Below are 15,000 nucleotides of genomic sequence, written 5' to 3'. Positions count from 1 at the left end.
AATTTAAAATTGATTACAGGAAATTATTTATTTAGGAAGAAAAGGAAGGGAATTATGTGTAGGACCGGACAGCTGAAAAGGAAAACAATACCCGTTGGTTGCCAGAAAGGAATATGTCAGAAAATATTAAAAGATAAAAAAAATGTCTACACGAGTATATATATGAATTTATACTGTGTGTATATGTTTATATACGAGTATACGTATATATATATATATATATATATATATATATACATATATATGTATATATATATATATATATATATATATATATATATATGTGTGTGTGTGTGTGTGTGTGTGTGTGTGTGTTTATGGTTGTATGTTTATATATATGTTCTGAATGTATATACTTCGAGATATATAGGTAAACTTGTGTATTTGTAGAGTTACAGTTATAGATATTTGTATAGATACATGTACATATATATGTATAGGTATACGAGTGTATATGTGTATAGATACATGTATAGGTATATGTGTGAGTACATATATAGGTGTATGTATGGAAATGCATGCATGCCTATACGAATTTGAGTAGGTTATTGTGTAAGTTTTATGTGTATGTATGTATACGAGTATATAGGTAATTGTGTGTGTGTGTGTGCGAGCGTATATACATGTACGTATTTGAGTATACCTTTTCCTCCGCTCCCCACCTCCCTATGCATCTTCTTGAATTGTAGTAAAATTATTCCCTTTCTTTGAATGTATGAATAAATGATCAATTCCATAAATAAATATAAAATTAGATAAGTAAATAGATAACATTAGTAAATAAAGAATAGATACAGTAAGAAAATAAGAAAATATGTGAGTTTAAATAAACCATCAGATAGTGTTGGTCAGATAATCGAGGCTATTATTATGACCGCAGAGTTTTTTTTTTTTTCTTTTTTAAGTCCTTGTGATTCATCCTGAACTCCGTCATTTCAGGACTTCATAGAACATTGTGTTCTTCATGCCAGGAAGTCGCTGAAGGAAAATTACAACGTCAGAGAACATTTTGGACGTAGTTATTTGACCAGGATTTATAGAGACGCGTAAATCAAATAGCACTAATAAATCATTGGGTGGGGGGGGTAATGATTTTTTTTTTCTGTTCTTCAAGTAGTGGGCTTTGTGGTTTCCCACAGGTGTGTACAGAAGGAGGCGCCTAACGATGTCCTGGTAGTTGTGGGGAGTGAGGTTCGGGAGAGGGAATTTTGAAGCAGAACAGGCGAGGTTGCCGTGAAAATACAGTATGTACATAGTATGTAAGTGTACTTTTGTGTGTTAGTTTTTATTCGTCTGCGTGTGTATATATATATATATATATATATATATATACATATATATATATATATATATATATGTTGAGACATTCTGACAGGACGTAAGTGGAGTAGGAAACACAGGAGTCTTAGTCTGAATTTATTCCTGGCTAGTTTCGCAAGTACACACACACACGCACGCACGCACGCGCGCGCTCACAATATATGCAATACTACAAATTGTGTAGGTGCCGATTGCCATCAAAAGCCATCAGCATCGAAGGTTGGGGGCATCTCATTAGGACGGCCGAGGAGAAGAATCCAGAGACAACTGGAAGGCCAGGAGGGCTGCGCCCATTCTGGAAGGACCAGGAGAGGAGGGTGTGGCGAAAAGCTGAGGAGGAGGAGGAGGAGGAGGAGGAGGAAGCGCTAGTAGGAGGAATATCACGTTGTAAAAGAGTGGTGGCTGACATAACCTTGACAAAAATGAGTGGAAGGAGTTTTTTTTTTTCAACAGACGGGCCAGCCAGAGGTCCAATTGGCGTTTGGTAGGTGAACGAGTGTTTGTGTGTGTGTGTGTATGTGTATGTATTAACCATGGTCTTCACCATGGTCTTGAATCAGGTGTTGGACTTGTGATCGACAGCTACTACCCTCCCAGAAGAGAGTTCATAGCTCGTGTATTTGTGTGTGTGTGCTTGTGTTTTTGTGTGTGTTGTAGAGTATTGACAAATGAGTTGCCACTTTCACAGGTACACAAAAACTAATCCTCCGTCAGATCTCCCCCTGAGGCCAATCACTGACCATTTTAACTCCCAGAGAGGAACAGGAGGGCCCCCGATGGTGAATGCGGCTCAGAGCGGCCGAGACCCCTTCAAGGGGCCAAGACCGGGCGTTGAGGGATGGATGTTCTGGTCTCTGGGTCTGGTCGAGATGTCTCGCCCTCGCGGCCGTCAGAGTATTCGGGAGGAGGTTCCTGATGCGGACAGCCACGCCCTTGGGGGAAGGGTAGGTTGTGGTGGCGGTGGAGGTGGAGGGGGTCGGGGAGGTAAGGGACCTTCAGGCCTCGGCTCCTGAGTGCTGATCTTGTCCTTCCTTCTCCCGGCCCAGCCACGCCCAGAGGACGAGCAGGATGAGGAGGAGGAGGAGGAGATGTAGGAAGAGGGAAAGGAGGAGGAGGAGGAGATGTAGGAAGAGGGAAAGGAGGAGGAGGAGATGTAGCAAGAAGGAAAGGAGGAGGAGGAGATGTAGGAAGAGAGAAAGGAGGAGGAGGAGGAGATGTAGGAAGAGGGAAAGGAGGAGGGAGACGAAGAAGATGAGGATTAGGATGGAGAAAGCGAGAAAGGAGAAGAGGAGAAGGAGGAGAGAGGAAGAGGGTAAGGAGGAGAAAGACGAAGATGAGGATTAGGATGAAGAGGAGGAGGAAAATGAGGAAAGAGAAAAACAAGAAGAGGAGGAAAAGGAGGAGGAGGAGGAGGAGGAGGAGTAGCTCTTGGAAGAGGGAAAGGGGGAGGAAGACAAAGAAGATGAGGATTAGGATAAAGAGGATGAGGAGGGAGAGAAAGGAGAAGAGGAGAAGGAGGAGGAGGAGGAGAACGAATAAGAAGAGGAGGATTCTGTTTTGAACGAGCACATAAAGGAAAATTCAGAAGTTGAGAAAAAAAAGAGGAGGAAGATGACAAAGAAGAGGTGGAAAGGGAGTAGGAAGAGGAGGAGGAGAAGGAGGAGGTGGAAGGAGAGGAGAAGGAAGAGGAAAGCGGGACATGAGCTTTGGGGGTCATCGGGCGTGGAAGCAAGGAAGAGCGAGCGATGTACTCGTGAGGTCGAGTGAGGGAATTTCCGGAAAGAAGGAGAGAAAGGCAATAGGAAAAAAATGTATATGATAATGTATATGTACATGTGTGCTTATATGCACGTGTATGTGTGTATGCATATGCACATGTATATTTATGTGTATATGCATGTGTATGTGTATATACATTTTCACTATAAACCCACTATCGGAGAAATAATAACGGAAAGTATTTATAGTGAACTTTTACAAATGTGTATATACATTTGTGTATATATATATATATATATATATATATATGTATGCGTATATGCATGTGTATGTGTGCATATGCACGTGTCTATTTATGTATGTGTATATGCATGTGTATGTGTATATACATTTGTATGTGTATGTATATGCGTATGCGTTTATACCTGTGTATGTGTATATGCATATTCACGTGTATATATGTATGTGTATATACATGTGTGTGTATATATATGTATGTGTATATATGTATATGTGTATATGTATTATATGTATGTGTATATGTATATATGAGTATATGTGTATGTATATATATATACGTGTATTTACACTTGCTGAAAATCACTGGGAAAATGATAATGTAGTCAAAACCTTTGTATCTGGTGACATCTCTACGTAATGTGAAGTTTTTGCGTATATGTATATGTAAATGTGCCTGTATATGTATGTATATATGTCTGTAAATGTATATGCGGGTGTATATATATATATACATATATATATATATATACATACACACACACACACACACACACACATATATATATATATATATATATATATATATATATATATATATATATATATATATATCAACCACAATTCACTTTTAATTCTAAACCATCAACATCGAGAAACTCGTGGAGGTATATATGCAAATTCTGATACGTGATACAGGTAAGGACTCGAACCTCTGCTAGCACGTAACAAATGACTGACTTAACTGATTGCGCTATCAAATACACACACACACACGCACACACACACACACACACATACATATATAATGTGTGTACGTGTATTATATATACATATGCATACATTATGCTGTTTATGTAAGAGTATATGTACAGAGAGAGATAGAGAAGGAGAGAGGGAGGGAAGGAGATGGAGAGAGAGAGGGAGTAAGGGAGGGAGGGAAGGAAGGAGGGAGGATAGTGAGCTGGATGGACGAGAACACTAAATGTAAACAGATACTAAAGAGAGGAAGGAAGCGTTTAATGGGGGGAGAGGAAAGACTGCGCGTCAGTCTACGCCTTGTTGGTCGCTCGGCCTTGGCACGTAGCACCAGCAGCAGCAGCAGGCCCGGCCCAAATTTTAAAAAAGAAATAAAAAACATCCTTTCCCCCCCTTTCGTCTCCCCCCCTTTTTCTCTCTCCCCCTTCTCCCCCATCCCCAGCCATTGCCAACCTCCTTGCCTCCCATCTCTCTCTTTCCGTATTCCTCTCTCTTCTTGCTCTTTTCCAGTCTTTACGTAGAAGGAGGACCTTGAAGAAGGAAAGAGAGAGGATATTAAGGGAGGAGAAGATCGGGGAAGAGTGCTGGAAGGAGGAGGAAGAGGAATAGGACGGGGGAGGGGAGGACGGAGAGAGGGAGGACTGGAAGGAGGAGGAGGAGGAGGAAAAAGAGGATGGGGAGGGGAAAGAGTGGGAGAGGGAGGACGAAGAGGAGGAGGACAGAGTAGGACGGTGAGGCGAAGAAGAGAACGAAGAAAAGGACAAGGAGGAGGAGGATACGATTGAGGGGAAGAATGGTGAGTAAGGCGAAGAGGAGAACATGGAAAATGAAGAGGAGGAGGAGGAGGAGAAGAGGGACCAGAGGAAGACGAGAAAGAGTAGGATAAGGAAGAGGAAGACGAGGAAGGAGGAGGAGGAGGGAGGGGAGGGCAGGGCAACCACCGAGAAGGTAGTTGACAACCTTGAGCGTTGAATCCCTGGCGAGAATGAGGGTTCTCGTTTTGTGGCTGGTTAGGGGGGGACGGGGGAGCCGGGGGGGGGTGCATCCACGTTCAGTCCTTCTTTATGACCCCCCCCCCTATGGATCAGGGTTCGATTTGGGGGACGCTTTAAGGTATGACGCCACAGGTACAGAGGCTGGCCGCTTCCTCGTACCGTAAGGCTTCTCGGAATTCGTGTTCCATGGGGCCCTGCTCTTAGACGAGGCACGCCCTCAGGCTGTAATTGGAGTAGATTTTTTTCTTCTTAACCAGGTTTATTACCGGGAAGGGAGTTAGTGAGTTGGACTTAATTCTGTCAGTTTGGGGACGTGGTGCGTGTCAAAGGACCCGTGGGTTGGTCATTCGTGCGTCGTATAACCAGAATGAAATATGTAAAGTGATCACAACTGTCTGGTTAAAGTAATACGAATACCAACATTCTCCTTGTCTCAGAAACCTCGAAGTACTAAAACTTTCTTCTGGTATCACATAAAAGGGAGTTCTCGAAGCAACTCCGAAATACCATCGAGATGAACCACAGGGAATGTCTCTCACGTGAAAAGAATCTTCTGGCGACATCGTGAAGAACAGTGTAGTTAATGAATGGAATAAACTTCCTGCGGAGGCAGTTCAATGTAGTTCAGTTCGAAGCTTTATGATTCGTTTAGATAAACACATAAGCAATCCTGCAATCCTGCAATGCCTGCCATTTATTTTATGTTATTTGTTTATTTGTTATTATTTGTCTGTTTATTATTATCTGTTGCTTGATTTTCATTTATCATTAGTTATCAGTCAATTTATTGTTATCTACTATTTACCTGTTTGTTATTTTACTATACCTATGCATTTATTTTATTTATTATTATTTATATTATTATAATTTCTATTCATTTATTTATCATTATATTTTTTCGCATCCGACCTAGTAATGAACCAAAAGGTCTCCTGTCGGCATGCTCCGCCTTTGTAATCCTTTGTAATAAAAGACACCACAAAATGTCAAAACTTTCTTCTGGGACTACATAAAGGGCGTTTACTAATGTCTCATTTATACAAGATAGGTTGTATTGGAAAGTTCTTGTTTGTTCATAATACAGAGAGAAATGTATAATACAGAAAAAAAAAATTAACTGGAAAAGGCTGTGTCTCAAAGTAGAGGGAAATAACGATAGACGAGTAATAATGATAACAACGATCATTATAATGACAAATGAAAATTATGATAATGAGGATAATGATAGTAATGATGATGATTGTGATGATGTGATAATAATAATGACGAATGGTGAAGTTGTTGATGATGATGATGGTGATTATAATGATAGTGATGGTGATGATAAGAAAACGATAATGAATGCGATAAGAATAGAACGACGATAATAACAACGATGATAAGAAAAACAACGAAATATGAAACGATAATGATAAAGGTGGCGATAATAAGATAAAGCAAAATCGATCATAATGAAGACGAAAATAAGACGAGGACGAAATGTGGAACACAAAGCGAGTCACGATGCGGAATCATAAAACGCCTTTTTTATTTCGTGTCAAGCAAATCCTAAAACAATCAAGGCAGTATTAAGGGTCCAGCCAAGGCCAAAAAACAAAGGAGTGGCGCGGGTGTCCTTTTTTGTCCTTTGTAACAGGCGTGGCCAAAAGTTTTGAACCAACCAGTGATTCCCATAATGCATATACAAAGTCTGCTTCAGGTCATACATATTTATATACCTATATCTGATGACATATTAGATAATAATATATATACCGATACCTGATAACATATTAGATGATATATCATGTATTTCCTTAGTAGTGTTTAATTTGTAATATAATAAAATTTCCTTCGTAGAAAAATATATTAAATACTCAACAATGATGATTTGATTTGTAGGGCAAAACATTAGATGACGAAAAGACTTTTGGAAGGCACTGTAGTTATCAAATCTTTCCGTAGATATAAAAAGGAGTATAATGAAGGTTACGGTAAGGAGACGACAAAGGGCACTGAGCTACGACAAAATCAGTCACCTTTGCCCTTTGTGTCTGGACTGCCAGGGGAGGAGAGATGGAAATAAACACATCACAAGTGCAGTTAACGAGACTTAAATTAAGTAAAGTTGAATTAGTATTCATTAGTAGTTTAATTGATTAGTTAAATGACAATTAGATAAATATTAATTTGTTAATCGATTAGCTAATTAATTCATATATTAACAAAAAGTGTCTTGGTAACACAAACCAAAAGGGTTACCAGTCTTTGTTAATTCACGACAGATACCAGTGCGACTGCTAACTAGGCGGTCCGTGTTCGGTCCCTGTCCAGGGATGAGAAGCAACAAAACATTACAAGCCTACCTCAGCTCTTTTTTTTTTTTTTTTTTTTTTTAATGTAGGTGTGTGTGTAAGGTCGTAGCATACACCGGGCCATACGACTTCTGAGCTTTCACTCGTGAGGGTAATAATTGTCAGTCAAGAATTCAAGACGTCATTCAAGACAGTGGTGAGAAACTTGTTCTTGAATGTACAATTGCCCTGTGTCCATTTTCAAAGGTTAATTAAGCCTACATGTATCACTTTGTATATACTTCCTGACTATTGCCAGGCAGTAATAGTCTGTTACAGCGGTAGCTTCTGCCCTTAAAAGGTTACTTAAAACTCTTTTTCCCGAAGCCTATCTCTGACAAACCGTAGAATATATATATATATATATATATATATATATATATATATATATATATATATATATATATATATATATATATTCCGACGTCGCTCATTAGGCTCTTTTGGGCCTGTGTCTGTCCCTTACCTGTTCAAATATATATATATATATATATATATATATATATATATATATATAATATATATATATATATATATATATATATATATATATCCGACGTCGCTCATTAGGCTCTTTTGGGCCTGTGTCTGTCCCTTACCTGTTCAAGTATATATATATATATATATATAATATATATATATTATATATATAAATATATATATATATATATTATGTTAACCCACTGTCGGAGAAAAGAAATCAGAAATACTAATTATCTGTATATTGCGACCACTGACTGTGGTCCTCTTCACCAGAATGATGGTTGAAATATACAGATAATTAGTATTTCTGATTTCTTTTCTCCGACAGTGGGTTAACAAGTTTCATTTTACCAATGTGCTATTTCATTACGCTGTGTTATATATATATATATATATATATATATATATATGATATATATATATAAATATATATATATATATGTATATATATATAAATTCCGACAGTCGTTCTCAGACCAGACTCGAACCGAGGGCTTGCGAGAAGCAAATCCGACGCTCCTGGCGATTCTATTCAGATATATTTACATATATAAAGATTGTGGGGTGGGGCGTGGTCCAGGTTCTTGTCCTACTCCTCCTCCTCCTCCTCCTCCTTCAGGATGTCGAATACGTGGTAAAATGCGAGATCCGTTGTCACCTCTTAGGACACTAAGTGCGAGGAAGTCAGTCACAAAAACTATACGTATGCATTTATTTATTTTATTTATTATTATTTATATTATTATGATTTTTATTTATTTATTTACCTATTTGTCATTATTATAATTTTTTTCCGCATCCGACCTAGTTATGAACCAAAAGGTCTCCTGTCGGCATGCTCTTCTTCTGTAATCCTTTGTCAAATTCCTGGGAGAAGCTTAACGTGTGTTTTGTTGCGTTGACACCATGTCATGTATCACATGATCGGATTTTTTTTTCTCTTCCTCTACTTTCTCTGGGACATCTTCCACGTTCCTTCTCAGAAACAATCTTTTATGGCCCTGGAATACCTAAATCGGAGAATGTCTTTCACGAGTATTATTTTTTTTTTCGTATATTCTAAAGTTGCCCCTTTACAAGTACAATCTCCCTTGATAGTTCCTTGTATAAAGTAAACACTTGTAGCTGCCACAGCTTTGATAAGATCTGAAACACAAAATAAAGACTATTAGAAAACAAATTTGTGATCACCCTGTACACTAGAATTCACCGAAACATTATTCACCAAATCTGAAAATATATGAAAATTAGAATACATATCTTAGCCCTCGTGGAGCAGTAGGTAACGTTCTTGCCTCGGAACGCGGAAGGTCAAGATTCGATCCCCGGTCAATGCAGTGCAAAAATACTTTCATGGCTTTTCGGCCCTTCTCCACAATGGCGGGTATAAGAGGTGTGGTAAGTCAATGTCGCATATAAATATACTCTATGCCAGCCCCTCATCAATCTGCTCGGAGTGGTTACTCTGATATCAGACTTTAACAACCACAGCCACACCAACGACAACTTTACATGCGCTTCTCACAATACACAAGGCGGTGGGTTCCTAGATAGGCCATGTGTTAACACCTCAACTACAAGACAAGACAAGACAAGACAAGACCATCTTGCCTAGACATCGAAAGGAAGAAACGAGATTCCTTTTCTTAAGAAATAAATGGATATACAAATAGATAAATAGATCACTATAAAAATCCATTAATGAACAAATAAATAGATAGGTAAGGAAATAGACAGATAAATAAGGATGTAATTGAATGAATAGGTAAATAAATGAAATAATAGATACAAAAAAAAACAAGCAAACTTTGTGTTCACCCGGTAGGTTCCTGGGGTGTCAATACGTCACGCACGTGGTCGTCGAAGTGGTTTACGACATTTAGGGTTGATTCACACTATCGGTCCGGTCGCGCTCCACTCCCGCTCCGCTCTCGGTCCGGTCCAATATTGTCTCATTAATTTCAATGGAAGCATTCACACTGGCGCTCTCGCTCCAGTCTCGCTCCGGTCACGGTTCCGTCAAAAGATATTTTTACTGGAGCGAGACTGGACCGTGAGCGCCAGTGTGAACTCAGTTGCCACGGTCCTGCTCCACTCCAGTCGAGATTCAGCCTTCATATAAGCAAGTAGTGTTACCCTCTGTCCTACCAAACCATGGATAATCCAAAGGAAACACCACAATGGGATCATGAGAAAGTTAGAAAAATGATCAAAATACATTTTCTTTTTATTTATCACTGATACAATGACAATGCGTACAGCGAGGATATTCATAAGCACCAACTGAATACAATATAACCTACAAAACTTACTTTAATTTTGTGGATTTAGATGAAATGCTAATAGAATTAGTCAAAAGGTAAACCAGAGCTGTATGACCTGACTTCGCTGCACTACAGTGATAATGTTTGCATACTTATCATATTACCAAGGTACTGAGAGAAAAAAATACACATTATTAACCGAAGAAAGAAATTCCATATGTATAATAACAACCTATTATCCACTGCGGAAATGCATCTCCTTAGCTCACTCAACAAATATTCCTACACAAGTTTGTTTGTCTACTTATATTTTATCATTTTGCCAAGGCATTGAACCAGCTGGGGAGCTGAAATAATCTTTCAGTGTTTCTCTCGCGCCAAAAGCCTCCTTTGTAGCATTTCCCCCTCTTCCTCTCATTGGACGTACTGTGTTTGATGGAGGCATGACAACAGTATCTGGTAATGCAACAACATTTGGGTGTATCAGATTGTGAAGTATGCATGTTGTTGTAATGATTGCATTAGCGTTAGAAGGCATAGCTTTAAGTTTCCTTAAATATATTCTGAAGGTTTGCACTAGAATACCAAATGTGCACTCAACTATCCTCCTGGCTCTAGATAATCTATAATTAAAAATCCTCTTCTCTATCTTATGTTCAGTCTGTGAACCTGGGTAGGGCCTCATCAAATTTCTCTTCAGCGGGAAAGCCTCATCTCCCACTATAACGTATGGTGCAAGCACATCAGTGCCAGGAAGTGCAGCATCTTGTACATTTCAAGTCATCCTCAATTTTGGATAGTATTTTCTCAAATGTTCCTTTGTTCATTCTGAAATAGCTGTGGAATTTACTCTCATCATCAATAAGACGAGGATACAGAGTATGAAATTCTCCTTCAGTCTTCCTATCTTGCAACATAGGATGAACCCACAATCTCTTTCTTTTTCTATTTTGTTTTCCTTCTTCTTCTTCATCAAGTGCAATAGCGATTATTGCCAACTCGGCGTCAGAAAAGTCACACTTCCTTCGTAACTGATGGTAAGACTTCTACTGGTATCGAGGGAGGGGCGATGACGGGAGCGAGAGCGGACCGTACGTGTGAATGCCTCAGAACCAAGAGCAGACCGAGAGTGGAGCGCGACCGTACCGATAGTGTGAATCAACCCTTAAGGTTACCATGATGGGGGTGATTTGTGGTCCAAATACAGAATCGAGGACATTCTAAACTGACCCATGGTAATTAGCAGAACCTCCCTCCTCCTCCTCCTCCTCTTCTTCTTCTTCTTCTTCTTCTTCTTCTTCTTCTTCTTCTTCTTCTTCTTCTTCTTCTTCTTCTTCTTCTTCTTCTTCTTCTTCTTCTTCTTCTTCTTCTTCTTCTTCTTCTTCTTCTTCTTCTTCTTCTTCTTCTTCTTCTTCTTCTTCTTCTTCTTCTTCTTCTTCTTCTTCTTCTTCTTCTTCTTCTTCTTCTTCTACTGCTGCTGCTGCTGCTGCTGCTGCTGCTGCTACTGAAGGTTTGGTCTATTTTATATATAGTAGTTACCTTTTAACAGTGAAGTGTGCGTTCTTTTATTGATACAACATTGGCTAAATGCATATTTGTATAGTTCCGATTATTATGGGTCGGAGTCGGGTGCCCACAGGGACAGTCTCGCAGCAGAAGCAGAAGCGAGTTCCCTTAAGTGAATAGAATCGGCTGGCAACAAATAAATTAAAATACTAAAACGTGTTGACTAAAATGGAAGAATATTGTGGGGAATGAAAAAAAGGTTCGAAAAAAAATACATGAAATATATGATGATGATAAGATTTAACGTCATAAACTGCCCCATATCGGGAGGCTAGGACGGTGCCCTTTACAGAGGATTTTGTAGCGTGGAATTTAATGAACCATGCCCTTGGTTCAACTTCGCCGGTGGCAGGACTCGAACCGCCATCCCCTCGACCTTCGCCGCCAGTAACGGCGCACTAACCCGCTCGGCCACCATGAAATACAAAGAAAAACATACAAAATGTGAAAGCGTGTTACAAAAAAAAGTGAAACGAAAACATGAGATAAAAGAATACTGTGTGAAATAATAATAGAAAATAAATAGATCAAACATTGCATAAAGTAGAAAGAATGATATATAAAACGTAAAAGCGTGACACAAAAAAAGTGAAATGAAAACACGAAATAAAAGAATACTGTGTGAAATAAAATAAAAAATGTAACAAATATTGCACGAAAAAAGAAAAAAAAACCGATTTGAATATCTGGAAATGGAGGCGAATCATTGAAGACAAAACTCTTGAGGCGACTTGGAGCGCAAAAGCAACCACAGATGATGAGCCGCCAAGTGTCAACCAATGACGTGGTAGGCTTTGAGGCAGGGATGCCATTCGTACGATAATTATCGTATATTATACGATTATTTAACCCTCTTTACGATGTACGATAGTGTTCCTCTTTATTGTATAGTTTGTACTATACTTTTCTGTATTTCGTACGATTTGTACGATAATTTTCGATGTTTGTTAAATAGTTGTACGATAATATTGTGTTCAGAATCTGACAACCCTGCTTTGAGACATCCCATACGCCAATGGGCTTTGCCATGCGAACCCGACCGAGAGAGAGAGAGAGAGAGAGAGAGAGAGAGAGAGAGAGAGAGAGAGAGAGAGAGAGAGAGAGAGAGAGAGAGAGAGAGAGAGAGAGAGAGAGAGAGAGATAAATGGATGGTTCAATAAGCCATTCAGATTCAGAGGAGACAGCGTATCTAGCCTTGTGTAAGGTGGAATTGCAAGAAATACGATGCAGGCGACCTTCGGGTGTGAAATGTACTGTATTACTCTATAATGGCATTGCGCCTTTTATGTTCACATACTCGCGTGCGAACGCGCTCACACACACACACACACACACACACACACACACACACACACACACCTCGTGGTGCAGTTGGTAGTGTTCCCTGTTGCCACCACGGAGGTTCGGGTTCGAATCCCGCCCGGGGATGAAATAATTTCAGTATCGCTGCGCTGCGAGTCGTTACTCCAACTCTCGTGGGCGGGGAGTTGGGTGTGTGTGTGTGCGTGTAAGGTCACAGCATTACCCTTAGATCGGTCATATACGAGCTCTGAGCTCTCTTCCGGGAGGGAAATAGCTGTCGATCACGAGTCCAACATGTGATCCAATGACCAAGGTGAATCACACACGACTAACGTAACGTAATGTAATGTAATGTAACTTCTTCCGGGTACCTCGAGAAGGCTAAGATCCTCATACTTCTTGCGGCTGCTCCGCCCCGAGGCAAGATTTTTCAATCAACTCCGTGACCTTGCTCGAGAGTGACCCTTCCTGAGGCAGACACGCCCTTCCTGACCACTTCCTGACACTCGGGAGTGACCTCTGATGGCGTGGTCCCAGAGTGGTCCCATTATCTCACATTTTTCCCAGAGAAACTCATGTTTCTTATCGTGGGGATTCAGTAATGTCATTGTTCTCAAGAGTGATGGATTCTGTTATGTTCTTCCTCGTTCACGATTTTGGGAACAAGAGCTCTTCACGTGACGTCGCTGTGATTGACTGACATGCTGTTCACGTGTTATGTTCTTCCGGTGCCTTAATGGCTCAGACTGTTCTTCAGCACATCTACCTGTTTTTTTTAGAAGCTCTGCCAAGGGATTCGAACCCTGACCTGTGCGTGTATAAACACAGGGTTCGAATCCCATGCCAGAGCTTCTAAAAACGTTCAGTCTGTCTTTAACATACACCCATCTACCTGTAACTTTATTGTTGTTCTTTAGTAGAAGCACTATAGCCATTTTCTTTGTTTCTTCAGCCCTGTTTCTTTGGGCAGTTTCCCCTTGTAGTCTTGCTTCCACGTGACCTCTTCCATCGCACAGTGTGACCTTGTCACCGTGTGACGGTCCGTGACCTTTACGTCACACGTACCTGAAACGCGTGTCAAGGGTGTGGCCGCAAGTCGGTGACGATCAAGCGCGCCCGTGGGAGTTCCGTGAGCATGACGAGTTAAGTGGCATTGTACATCTGGTAGCTTCTTATGGTTGATATTTTTGTGATCTATTACAAAGGAGGACCATGCCGTCAGGAGACCATTAGGTCCATAGCTAGGTTGGATGCAAATATATATATATATAATAGAATTATAATAATATAAATAATAATAAATAAAATAAGTATATAAATAGACAAAGTTAGATAATAAACAGGTAAATAGTAGATGCTAATAAATTGATATATTAATAATAAATGATAATGAAAAAATATAATAGATAATAACAAACAAACAAATGATATGAAATAAATGGCAGGCATTACAGCATCTTGCTTAGGCGTTTATCTAAACGAATCTTAAAGCTTCGAACTGAACTACATTGCACTGTCTCTGCAGGAAGTTTATTCCATTCATTAACTACACGGTTGGCGAATTTGTTTCTACCCAATTCCAAATTAAATCTATTTCCTGACAGGTTGAGACCATTATTTTTTGTCATGTTCTCATTCAGTGTGAACATTTTGTCACTTTTGATGTCAGTTCCCTTTAAAATCTTAAAGACCTGTATTAAGTCACCTCTGAGTCCACGCTTATTTAGGGAAAACAGATTCATATGTTTTAGTCGATTTTCGTATGATTTATTTTTTATGTTTGGAATCAGTTTTGTGGCTCACCGTTGTACCTTTTCCAATCATTATTATTGTTGTTATTACTGATCTTGTTTATTATTTGATAAATAAAAAAATAATGAATTGTATGATAAGGGATTGTCTTGAGGTTTTAGTCACTTTTGTATCCTGAATAAAGATTATGTCGATTTACGTGCGTAAATGATAATGATAATAATAAAGGACATAATGCCAAGTTTGTTCAATGCGTGCCCCCTGATATAT

The 15,000-nt window shown here is 39.5% G+C and overlaps 1 protein-coding gene across 5 annotated transcripts in view; it reads left to right on the top strand.

The window, feature by feature from the left end:
• The window catches only part of Arms (Ankyrin repeat-rich membrane spanning), a 661,393-nt gene that overhangs the window by 251,151 nt on the left and 395,242 nt on the right, over positions 1-15,000 (top strand). The gene's annotated exons all lie outside the window — the stretch shown is intronic.

Source organism: Oratosquilla oratoria, chromosome 9 (genome assembly GCF_046742065.1).
Source record: "Oratosquilla oratoria isolate Oo_2021 chromosome 9, ASM4674206v1, whole genome shotgun sequence".
Classification (NCBI taxonomy): Eukaryota; Metazoa; Arthropoda; class Malacostraca; order Stomatopoda; family Squillidae; genus Oratosquilla; species Oratosquilla oratoria.
Note: the sequence above shows the minus strand (reverse complement) of the source record. Positions and strands in the feature narration are given on the sequence as shown.